The 13490-nt window shown below is 40.6% G+C and overlaps 1 non-coding gene across 1 annotated transcript; it reads left to right on the top strand.

The window, feature by feature from the left end:
* The first annotated feature begins 2378 nt into the window (after nucleotides 1–2378).
* On the top strand, nucleotides 2379–2486 carry LOC148568663 (small nucleolar RNA R71). Its single transcript, XR_015882765.1, has one exon. It is a non-coding gene; the product is annotated as a small nucleolar RNA R71 (small nucleolar RNA).
* The last annotated feature ends 11004 nt before the right edge of the window (nucleotides 2487–13490 follow it).

The raw sequence follows: 13490 nt of genomic DNA on the forward strand, positions 1-13490 counted from the left end.
TTGAAGGTAGGTGGGGTTTATGAGGTAGGTTTATGGGGAAGAGTGGATGGATGTGAGTGGTGAAGGGGTAGTAGGGAAGAGAGCTTGATGTGATTGGTGAAGGGTCTTGGGGAAAGGTGTTTATTGGGAAGAGAGGATGAACATTGAGAAGAGGAAAGAGTATGAGTGGAGGTAGATGGGGATCCTATGGGGTCCATAGATGCTGAGATGATTCTGTGGGGTCCACAGATCCTGAGGTGTCAAAGATTTACATCCCTGCAACAATTAGGCATGTAAAATGCCTTTGCATGCAATTCTGGCGTTGAACGCCAGTTCTATGCTTGTTTTTGGCGTTCAGTGCCAGCTTTCCTCAGTGTGCATTTCTGGCGTCTGAATGCCAGGATGCTGCTTATTTCTGGCATTCAACGCCAGATCCATGCTCTCTTCTGGCGTTGAACGCCAGCCAGATGCTCCTTACTGGCGTTTAAACGCCAGTAAGCCCTTCCTCCAGGGTGTGATTTTTCTTCTGCTATTTTTGATTCTGTTTTTGATTTTTCTATTTATTTTGTGACTCCACATGATCATGAACCTAATAAAACATGAAATAACAATAAAATAAAAATAAAATTAGATAAATAAAAATTGGGTTGCCTCCCAACAAGCACTTCTTTAATGTCAATAGCTTGACAGTGGGCTCTCATGGAGCCACACAAGTGATCAGGTCAATTTTATAGACTCCCAACACCAAACTTAGAGTTTGGATATAGGATTTCAACACCAAACTTAGAGTTTGGCTGAGGCCTCCCAACATCAAACTTAGAGTTTGACTGTGAGGGCTTTAGTTGACTCTGTACTGAGAGAAGCTTACTGTGCCTCTTTTCCATATTTACAGAAGGATGACATTGAGTTTTAAACACAAGGGAGTCCTCATTCAATTGAAGGACTAGTTCACCTCTGTCAACATCAATCACAGCTCTTGCTGTGGCTAAGAAGGGTCTTCCAAGGATGATGGATTCATCCTCATCCTTCTCAGTATCTAGGATTATGAAATCAGCAGGGATGTAAAGGCCTTCAACCTTTACTAATATGTCATCTACTTGTCCATAAGCATATTTTCTGGAATTGTCTGCCATCTCTAATGAGATTTTAGCAGCTTGTACCTCAAAGATTCCCAGTTTCTCCATTACAGAGAGTGGCATGAGGTTTATTCCTGATCCAAGGTCACATAGAGCCTTCTCAAAGGTCATGGTGCCTATGGTACAAGGTATTAGGAACTTTCCAGGATCCTATTTCTTCTGAGGCAATCTCAGTTGATCCAATGCATTTAGTTCATTGGTGAACAGGGGAGGTTCATCTCTCCAAGTTTCATTACCAAATAAATTGGTATTCAGCTTCATGATTACACCAAGGAACTTGGCAACTTGCTCTTCAGTAACATCCTCATTCTCTTCAGAAGAGGAATACTCATCAGAGCTCATGAATGGCATAAGGAGGTTCAATGGAATCTCTATGGTCTCTAGATGAGTCTCAGATTCCTTTGGTTCCTCAGAGGGAAACTTCTTGTTGATCACTGGACGTCCCAGGAGGTCTTTCTCCTTGGGATTCACGTCCTCCCCTTCCTCCTTGGATTCGGCCATGATGGTTATATCAATGGCCTTGCACTCTCCTTTTGGATTTTCTTCTGTATTGCTTAGGAGAGCACTAGGAGGGGTTTCAGTGATCTTCTTACTCAGCTGGCCCACTTGTGCCTCTAAATTTCTAATGGAGGGCCTTGTTTCATTCATGAAACTCAGAGTGGCTTTAGATAGATCAGAGACTAAGTTTGCTAAATTAGAGGTATTTTGTTCAGGGTTCTCTGTCTGTTGCTGAGTGGATGATGGAAAAGGCTTGCTATTGCTAAACATGTTTCTTCCACCATTATTAAAGCCTTGTTGAGGCTTTTGTTGATCCTTCCATGAGAGATTTGGGTGATTTCTCCATGAGGGATTATAAGTGTTTCCATAAGGTTCACCCATGTAATTCACCTCTGCTATTGCAAGGTTCTCAGGATCATAAGCTTCTTCTTCAGAAGATGCCTCTTGAGTACTATTAGATGCAGCTTGCATTCCATTCAGACTCTGAGAAATCATATTGACTTGCTAAGTCAATATTTTATTCTGTGCCAATATGGCATTCAGAGTATCAATTTCAAGAACTCCCTTCTTCTGAGGCGTCCCATTACTCACAGGATTTCTCTCAGAAGTGTACATGAACTGGTTATTAGCAACCATGTCAATGAGTTCGTGAGCTTCTGCAGGCATTTTCTTTAGGTGAATGGATCCACCTGCAGAAGTATCCAATGACATCTTAGCTAATTCAGACAGACCATCATAGAATATATCCAGGATGGTCCATTCTGAAAGCATGTCAGAAGGACACTTTTTGGTCAGTTCCTTGTATCTCTCCCAAGCTTCATAGAGAGATTCACCTTCTTTCTGTCTGAAGGTTTGAATATCCACTCTAAGCTTACTCAGCTTTTGAGGAGGAAAGAACTTGGCTAAGAAAGCCTTGACCAGCTTATCCCAAGAGTTCAGGCTATCCTTAGGTTGAGAGTCCAACCATATTCTAGCTCTGTCTCTTACAGCAAACGGAAAAGCATGAGCCTGTAGACTTCAGGATCTACTCCATTAGTCTTAACAGTGTCACAGATTTGCAAGAATTCAGTTAAGAACTGAAAAGGATCTTTAGATGGAAGTCCATGAAACTTGCAGTTTTGCTGCATTAGAGAAACTAATTGAGGTTTCAGCTCAAAATTGTTTTCTCCAATGGCAGGAATAGAGATGCTTCTTCCATGTAAATTGGAATTAGGTGCAGTAAATTCACCAAGCATCCTCCTTGCATTATTGTTATTTTCGGCTGCCATCTCCTCTTCCTGTTCGAAAATTCCTGTAAGGTTGTCTCTGGATTGTTGTATTTTAGCTTCTCTTAGTTTCCTTTTCAGAGTCCTTTCAGGTTCAGGATCTGCTTCAACAAGAATGTTCTTGTCCTTGCTCCTGCTCATATGACAAAGAAGGGAATAACAAAGAAAATATGAAATCCTCTATGTCACAGTATAGAGATTCCTTTGTGTGAGTAGAAGAAGAAAAGAATGTAATGTAAGGAAAGAGAAGGGAGGAGAATCCAAACACAAGGGTGAGGATAGCAGAGATATGAGATGAAGAGAAGTGTTAGTAAGTAATAAATAAATAGAAGGAGATGAGAGAGAGGGAATTCGAAAAATAAATTTTGAAAAAGAGTTAATGATTTTCGAAAATTAAGATAAAATTAAAATTAAAATTAAAAATTGAAACAATTGATTAATTAAAAAGAATTTTTGAAAAAGAGGGAGGTATTTTCGAAAATTAGAGAGGGATAGTTAGTTAGGTAGTTTTGAAAGAGATAAGAAACAAGCAAAAAGTTAATTAGTTAGTTGAAACTAATTTTGAAAATCAATTTTTAGGAGATAAGAAGATAAGAAGTTAGAAAAGATATTTGAAAAAGATATGGTAAAAAGATATTTTTGAAAAGATATGATTGAAATTAGTTTTGAAAAAGATTTGATTTTTAAAATCACAATTAATGACTTTATTCACAAGAAATCACAAGATATGATTCTAGAACTTAAAGTTTGAATCTTTCTTAACAAGCAAGTAACAAACTTGAAATTTTTGAATCAAAACATTAATTGTTGATGATATTTTCGAAAATTATGAGATAAAATTAAGAAAAAGATTTTTTTGAAAAATATTTTTAAAATTTTCGAAAATAAATAAGAAAAATGAAAAAGATTTGATTTTTGAAAATGATTTTGAAAAAGATAAGATTTTCAAATTGAAAATTTGATTTGACTCATAAGAAACAATTGAATTTTAAAAAGTTTTGAAAAAGTCAACTCAAATTTTCGAATTTATGAGAAGAAAAAGGAGAAGATATTTTTTTTTATTTTTGAATTTTTAATGATGAGAGAGAAAAACATGAAAAATGATGCAATGCATGAAAATTTTGGATCAAAACATGTGATTAATGCAAGAACACTATGAATGTCAAGATGAACACCAAGAACACTTTGAATGTCAAGATGAACACCAAGAACTTATTTTTGAAAAATTTTCAAGAAAAGAAAATATACAAGACACCAAACTTAGAAATTTTTCATGTATAGACAATATGAATGCAAGAATGCATATGAGAAACAAGAAAAGACATAAAACAAGAAAATATGAAGATCAGACAAGAAGACTGGCCAAGAACAACTTGAAGATCATGAAGAACACTATGAATGCATGAATTTTCGAAAAAATGCATAAAAATTTTTTAGAAAAAATGCAATTGACACCAAACTTAAAAGTTGACTCAAGACTCAAACAAGAAACACAAAATATTTTTGATTTTTTTATGATTTTATGATTTTTTTTTTGGATTTTTCGAAAATTATTTGAAAAAGAAAATAAGGATTTCAAAATTTTTAATATGAATTCCAGGAATCTTGTACTCTTTAGTCTAAAGCTTCAGTCTAGGAATTAGACATGACTCACTAGCCAGCTAAGCTTTAGTATGCTATTACATGCATTGAAGTGATTAGTTGAATCCTCAGTCCAAATTTAGACATGGCTTTACAGCCAGCCAGGATTCAACAAATCATCATGAAACACTAGAATTCATTCTTAAAAATTCTGAAGAAAAAAATATATTTTATTAAAAAATTTTTTTTCGAATATTAAATGGGAAAAACGAAAAAGAAGGAAATATTTTTGAAAAATTTTTGAAAACTTTTTTTGAAAACAAAATAAGAAGAAAATTACCCAATCTGAGCAACACGATGAACCGTCAGTTGTCCAAACTCGAACAATCTCCGGCAACGGCGCCAAAAACTTGGTGCACAAAATTGTGATCTCTGGTAATGGCTCAAAAAACTTGGTGCTCTAATCTTAATTCATAATTTGTCACAACTTCGATACAACTAACCAGCAAGTGCACTGGGTCGTCCAAGTAATAAAACCTTACATGAGTAAGGGTCGATCCCACGGAGATTGTTGGTATGAAGCAAGCTATGGTCACCTTGTAAATCTCAGTCATGCGGATATCAAATGGTTATGGAGTTTTTGAATAAAAATAATAAATAAACAGAAAATAAAGATAGAAATACTTATGTAATTCATTGGTGAGAATTTCAGATAAGTGTATAGAGATGCTTTCGTTCCTCTGAACCTCTGCTTTCCTGCTGTCTTCATCCAATCCTTCCTACTCCTTTCCATGGCAAGCTTTATATAGGACATCACCGTTGTCAATGGCTACATCCCATCCTCTTTGTGAAAAAGGTCCAAATGCTCTGTCACGGCATGGCTAATCATCTAGAGGTTCTCGATCATACTGGAATAGGGTTTACCCTCCTTTTGCGTCTGTCGCTACGCCCAGCACTCGTGAGTTTGAAGTTCGTCACAGCCATCCCTTTCCAGATCCTACTCGGAATACCACAGATAAGGTTTAGACTTTCCGGATCTCAGGAATGACCATCCATGGGTTCTAACTTATACCACAAAGATTCTAATATCTCGGACTCGGTCCCCTATATTAGATATCTAAGAGATACTCATTCTAGCTTGTTTGCATGTAGAACGGAAGTGTTTGTCAGGCACGCGTTCATAAGTGAGAATGATGATGAGCGTCACATAATCATCATATTCATCATGTTCTTGGGTGCGAATGGATATCTTAGAAGCAGAATAAGTTGAATCGAATGGAAAAACAGTAGTACTTTGTATTAAATCATGAGGAACAGCAGAGCTCCACACCTTAATCTATGGAGTGCAGAAACTCTACCGTTGTAAATACATAAGTAATGAAGGTTCAGGCATGGCCGAATGGCCAGCCCCCAAACGTGATCAATAGATCAAAAGATAATCCAAAGATGATCCGAAGATGAAACTAAAGATGAAAATACAATAGTAAAAGGTCCTATTTATACTAAACTAGTTACTAGGGTTTACAGAAGTAAGTAATTGATGCATAAATCCACTTCCGGGGCCCACTTGGTGTGTGCTTGGGCTGAGCTTGAAGTTTACACGTGCAAAGGCTTCTTTTGGAGTTGAACACCAAGTTGTAACGTGTTTTTGGCGTTCAACTCTGGTTCGTGACGTGTTTCTGGCGTTTAACTCCAGACTGCAGCGTAGAACTGGAGTTCAACGCCCTTTTGCGTCATCTAAACTTAGGCAAAGTATGGACTATTATATACTTCTGGAAAGCCCTGGATGTCTACTTTCCAACGCAATTGGAAGCGCGCCATTTGGAGTTCTGTAGCTCCAGAAATTCCACTTTGAATGCAGGGAGGTCAGAATCCAACAGCATCAGCAGTCCTTCTTCAACCTCTGAATCTGATTTTTGCTCAAGTCCCTCAATTTCAGCCATAAAATACCTGAAATCACAGAAAAACACACAAACTCATAGTAAAGTCCAGAAATGTGAATTTAACATAAAAACTAATAAAAATATCCCTAAAAGTAACTAGATCCTACTAAAAACATACTAAAAACAATGCCAAAAAACGTGTAAATTATCCGCTCATCAGTGGAGAAGAGTCATGAATCGGTAAAGAAGGCACTTGAGGACTGGAAAAGAGCCAGACTAGCACGGATGCAAGGAAGCACAAGTAGACACAAAGAGGACAAGCAAGAGGGAGAGCATGGGCAATCCCATGAGTAAAAGGTGGTGGAGTTCCTTATCTGTTCCATCTTTTTCAAGCATTAAATAAGAAAAATCATGTATGAAATAGGACATGCTTCCATGATAGTTTAGGATTTTCAATTATGTTTTTAGTATTCTACTTGCCTAGGTCTATGATTACTAGTCAAGTTGTTTGTTTTTAATTCCATCCTGCTTATTGTGTTGCTTGTCTCCTTTTGAATCAAATAAAAAGAGAATGTTTGTTATCAAAGACCAGAGTGGAGTTCATATTGTGGAGTAAGTTCCTTAGTGTGTGATGTGGTCATAAGTTAACTAAGTTGGCTCACCAACAAGGGTGGGAAGACAACTATCTGTCTTGAATCATATGCTTGAAACACACCCCATGAGACTAGCTAAATAACAAGATCCTAATAAGAAAAAGGGAAAAGGACAATAAGAGTTGAAAAAGAAAGAAAAGTTAATAAAGAATAAGGCTAGGCACCAAGGGTTTGAAACTTGAGAGATGTGTCTGTGGTGCTCCTATACCAAGGATCTGCTTGGATGAATAAGTTCGTAGGAGTGCTTCATCACTTGGTAACTTGGGTTAACTAACCCGGGATTATCAGCTGAAAGTCCACTATCAAGAGCAATCTTGCTACAGAATATTTAGTAACCCAAAGAGGTGCTGGACACCAAGGTCTCAAGAAAGAAAATAAACAAACCATGTGCCTGTGGTGTGTATGTATGGGGGAAAGAGACTTGAGGGAGTAAGTCCTTAGGGGTGTCTTAACACCTAGCACCTTGAACCAACTGGTTCGGGAGTGCTGGCTGAAAGCTTATCTTAAAGAGTCGCCCCCTCACAGAGCACTTAGCCTAAGAACACAAATAAGCCCAGAAAACAATAAAAGGATCAATGAATAAGAGTCTCATAGGGTGCAATTAAGTGAGTATTCCAGGACATGATAAAGGTCTGAAAGCCAGTGAAGGAATGAACCTAAGTTACTATGCATGAAACCACCATAAAACCAAGGACATGACTTTCACAATAATGACTCATTTCTCTTGGCATTTCATTCATCATTCTCTTGTTCCAGTACTTGCTTAGGGACAAGCAAGCTTTAAGTTTGGAGTTGTGATGCCAGAGCATTTTGGCCAGTTTCACTGACCTTTTCTTTACTGTTTTAGGGTAGTTTCATGCATTTTCTTAGGAAATAAGCAAGTTTTGGGTAGAATTTCACTTACATCTTGATTCAAGCATACATTGAGCACTTTACATGATTTCATGAGAATTTTGCATGAATTAGATGACAAATTGGATGATGCATGTCTCATGATGTGGATTAGAACTTTGATGCACTGTATTGCTTGATTTCAGGACAAAAGAAGCAAGAAAGAGCCACGTTAGCAGCCATGTTAGTCTAACTAATGTGACCACCAACGTGGAATGGGAGCTAGCTTGCAACGTTAATGAGAAAAGTAATCGCCAATAACGTCTTCGAAAGTCATCATAGCCCACGTTAAGAGTCACGTTAACTTCTTGCAACGTTAATGAGAAAAGTAATCGCCAATAACGTCCTCGAAAGTCATCATAGCCCACGTTAAGAGTCACGTTAACTAAGTTAACGTGAACTCTAATGTGGAAGAAAGAAATAAGGCCAACGTTAGTGACACTCACCTTTGTCACTAACGTTGGACCAAGCTCATAAGTGGCCACGTTAAGAGCCACGTTAACTCAGTTAACGTGGACTCTAACGTTGGGAAGCAAAAGAGAAGCCAACGTTAGTGACACTCACCTTTGTCACTAACGTTGGCCAAGCTACAAGGAGCCACGTTAGTTGCCACGTTAACTTAGTTAACGTGGAAGCTAACATGGAGAAAGCAAGTGATCGCTAACGTTAGTGACACTTACCTTTGCCACTAACGTTGGAATGAGCCACAATGAGCCACGTTAACTCCCACGTTAACTTAGTTAACGTGGAAGCTAATGTTGAGGATAGGATGATGAGCCAACGTTAGTGACATTCTCCTTTCTCACTAACGTTGGAGATGGCTATCATTACCACGTTAGAAGCCACGTTAACTTACTTAATGTGGACTCTAACGTGGGAAGTAGGGGCACCTTGGAACGTTAGTGACAAAGGTAAGTGTCACTAACGTTCTCGAAGAATTGGCAAGCCTACGTTAAGAGCCACGTTAACTAAGTTAACGTGAACTCTAACGTAGGGGGAGGGAGGACTCTCAACGTTATTGGAAAAGGTGAGTCCCAATAACGTGTGCGAAGGATCAAGAGGCAACGTTAGTGGTCACGTTGATGCCACTAACGTTGAAGTTAACGTGGATCATCCCTGGGTGAGGAACGTTAGTGAAAAAGGTGATTGTCACTAACGTTCTCGAACCCACACTCTCACTTAACGTTAACGACACTAACGTCCTGAGCTAAAGACCCTGCCTACTTCACACTTTCTCTCTGCAAGTAAAGCTAAGCCCACTGCGGAAGATAACTGCTTCAAACTCAAGATCCAAAGGCCCATATCCAAGACTTGAAGAATCAACTAGAAGATCAGAAGAGTAATATATATAGGGGTAGTTTTGAATTAGAAAGTAGCTTGGGGGAGTGAGGAATTTTGAGAACTATTCTCTGTAATATTTTACTTTCTCTGTGGTACACGAAATTGTGATCCCTGGTAATGGCTCCAAAAACTTGGTGCTCTAATCTTAATTCATAATTTGTCACAACTTCGATACAACTAACCAGCAAGTGCACTGGGTCGTCCAAGTAATAAAACCTTACGTGAGTAAGGGTCGATCCCACGAAGATTGTCGGTATGAAGCAAACTATGGTCATCTTGTAAATCTCAGTCAGGCGGATATCAAATGGTTATGGAGTTTTCGAATAATAATAATAAATAAACAGAAAATAAAGATAGAAATACTTATGTAATTCATTGGTGAGAATTTTAGATAAGCGTATAGAGATGCTTTCGTTCCTCTGAACCTCTGCTTTCCTGCTGTCTTCATCCAACCAGTCCTACTCCTTTCCATGGCAAGCTTTATATAGGGCATCACTGTTGTCAATGGCTACATCCCATCCTCTCTGTGAAAAAGGTCCAAATGCTCTGTCACGGCACGACTAATCATCTGGAGGTTCTCGATCATACTGGAATCGGATTCACCCTCCTTTTGCGTCTGTCACTACGCCCAGCACTCGCGAGTTTAAAGTTCGTCACAGCCATCCCTTCCTAGATCCTACTCGGAATATCACAGACAAGGTTTAGACTTTCCGGATCTCAGGAATGACCATCCATGGGTTCTAACTTATACCATGAAGATTCTAATATCTCGGACTCGGTCCCCTGTATTAGATATCTAAGAGATACTCATTCTAGCTTGTTTGCATGTAGAACGGAAGTGTTTGTCAGGCACGCGTTCATAAGTGAGAATGATGATGAGCGTCACATAATCATCACATTCATCATGTTCTTGGGTGCGAATGGATATCTTAGAAGCGGAATAAGTTGAATTGAATAGAAAAACAGTAGTACTTTGCATTAAATCATGAGGAACAGCAGAGCTCCACACCTTAATCTATGGAGTGCAGAAACTCTACCATTGTAAATACATAAGTAATGAAGGTTCAGGCATGGCCGAATGGCCAGCCCCCAAACGTGATCAATAGATCAAAAGATAATCCAAAGATGATCTGAAGATGAAACTAAAGATGAAAACTCAATAGTAAAAAGTCCTATTTATACTAAACTAGTTACTAGGGTTTACAGAAGTAAGTAATTGATGCATAAATCCACTTCCGAGGCCCACTTCTGATCTTACCCATTCTCTTTAATTTCTGCAATTTACTTTTATGAGCATCTTCCCCATTCCCATTTAAGATTCTGCAATTTACTTTCTGCCATTTACATTCAGCTCTTTATTTCCAGCAATTTACATTTTCTGCTATTTACTTTTCCGCTATTTAATTTTCTGCAATTCTCAAATCAAATTCTGCTTCGCTCAACTAGAACATTCCTCTAATTAAAGTTGATTGACCAATCAATCCCTGTGGGATTCGACCTCAATCTATTGTGAGTTTTTACTTGACGACAATTCGGTATACTTGTCAAAGGAAAATTGTTGAGAGACAAGTTTCCGTGCTATCACTAGACGAGCCCCTTGTGAGTGCCTTCGTGGAGCGGTAGCATCCGGAGACGCACACGTTCCACATGCTGTTCGGAGAGTGCACCATCACATTTCAGGACGTCGCGTATCAGTTGGGCTTGCCGGTAGATGGACGTTACGTCAGTGGTTGCCTGACAGACTTCCACGTATACATAGAGGGTGGCAGGCAAGCTTGGCAGTGGTTCCATGAGTTGCCCGGTGTGTTACCTCCCGCGAACCAGATACAGAAGTTTGTAGTGAACTGCACCTGGTTCCGGGAGACCTTTGGAGAGTGCCCCGAGGGGGCAGATGAGGAGACGGTCAGGCGCTTTGCCCGTGCGTACATCATGATGTTGTTGGGCACCCAGCTGTTTGCCGACAAGTCTGGCAATCGTATACACATCAGATGGTTACCGTTTGTGGCTCGGCTTGAGGAGATGGGTGGCTATAGCTGGGGGTCGGCGGCACTAGCATGGTTGTATCGGTGCATGTGCCGAGTGGCCAACCGACATGTCGTGAAGTTAGCTGGGCCGTTACAGTTACTTCAGTCTTGGATCTTCTGGCGGTTTCCTGGTTTTAGGCCGGCTGGGTATGATGCGTTTAGCTGGCCCCTTGCCTCGAGGTACCACTATCTTACTGTACTATGTATCCTTATTTTATGTTTTTTCAATTCCGCATGCAAATTTATACCTTTTACAATCATTCATGAATGCAAAACTATGTTTAATTTCCCATTCAGGTGGTCAGGATACAATCTTGGGATTAGCAAGAAGGGACCTCGGGTGCAGATGGCTCGGCTGAGGATCGACTTGTTACAGGCTCGGGATGTAAGTAAACTAAGCTCATATGTGTAGTATCGACTTCTTTCGCTTTATATGGTTTAACAAATTTGTCAAATGGATTTGATTTGCTTCTTTCAGTTCATATGGATGCCCTACAGCACACCCGACGTCCTCCAGGTTGTCCATCCGGAGGTGTTGGAGCCTCGGCATATGATGTTATGGTGGTGTGTGACCTCCCTGATATATTTTGCGGTGGTTGAGTGGCATCAGGTTGATAGAGTTTTACCGCAGTTCAGCGGCGTACAGCCTCCCCCACATCCCGCCCTGAACATCGACTTCTTGATGTCGATGGACGAGAGAGGTGGTGACCGTTGGTTACCGTCCCATTTACAACATTGGCATCTTCACTGGGAGACACGTGCAGATCACGTGTTACGGTTCGATGTTGTTGATGACCCGGGACCCTCACATGAGTTCTTGGCATGGTGGCATCAGCATGGAAAGAGGTTCTTGTCACGTGAGTTGTACTTGGGGGATCCGAGGGGTATTCCTATTCCGGTTGAGGGGACGCAGAGGGGTGCCGGCCGAGTTCCAGATATGGACCGAGTTGACGACGTTCCTGACAGGCGCCGGGTTGAGAGGAGAGCTCGAGTCGGGACACGTCGTAGCCAGCGTGATTGGAGATGGCTGGACCAGGCTATGGAGGAGGGCGATGAGGCCGGTAGGGACGGTGGTCGACGACGAGGGGGTCGAGGCAGGAGGAGAGGGGCTGCTCCTAGGTAGGATAGCCTTGATCGTGGTGATCATGCAGCTGGAGGAGGAGCTCCAGGGGGGATGTTAGGCCCCCTCATGGCGGACAAGGTGGAGAGTGGTATGGATCCGATATGGGAGATCCATCGACCCATGCTGACACTGGGCTTGGAGAGGGGATGCTCGGAGATTACTTCGTTGGTGTTCCCGCTGACGACCAGACACCTCAGGAGAATACGCCATGGGTGATTCCGGGTTTGACGTTTTCAGAGTTTCTTGCCGGTGATGGGATTGACGCGGATTTCGGTGGATCACATTTCCTGGATGAGATCACCACCATGTTGCAGGAGGATGAGGTAGCCCGTCGACGGGGCCAGACGACGGGGACACAGGGAGCGCTAGATGTCGATCTGAATGAGCCTCCCTCGGTGGGCCCTTTTCAGCCTTTCGCCTTGGGTGGGACCCCAGCATCAGCACGTATTGCTCCGTCACATTCAGTCGCCGGACCATCCTCCTCCCGACCACTACATGTCCAGTCTAGGGTGCCTGCACAACCACCCCCCGTGGACGAGGAGGACGAGATCGAGGATGAGGAGCCCCTTATCCGGAGAGGTCATAGGACACGGGTCCCACCTCGTTGTGGGATGGGGTTGCACCTATTTAGATGATTTGTGCCATGTGTTATGTGATAAATCGTGATCTTTGTTGTATGTTATATATCCCCGTCATCCGAGTTGAATTTTATGTTGTTATCTTTGTTGTATGTTACATACATCCGCCATCAATGTTGTATTTTATTTTGTTATCTTTGTTGTTGAGATGTTATATATTTTTGTTATTAGTGTTTTATTTTATATCGTTAGTTCATCAGATCATGCGGCAGTGACTTTTGATTTTGCGTTATTGTGTCTCATGGACGGTGATAAATAGTGTATTCTCTTTATGTAACTTATTTCCAATATTAGTAACACATTTGACTTACATATCTTCTACGAGACGGATTTTTCTGCACTGAAAACCGACTAGTTAGCTAACCTATTACATCGTTTTTTCAAAAAAAAAAAAGGGTACAGAACATCGAACTAATAATGCAGCAGAACATATACCTAATAATGCAGCAGAACATAAAACCAGACATAACCATTTATT

This window comes from Arachis ipaensis, chromosome B4 (genome assembly GCF_059453495.1).
Source record: "Arachis ipaensis isolate K30076 ecotype BB chromosome B4, ASM5945349v1, whole genome shotgun sequence".
NCBI lineage: Eukaryota > Viridiplantae > Streptophyta > Magnoliopsida > Fabales > Fabaceae > Arachis > Arachis ipaensis.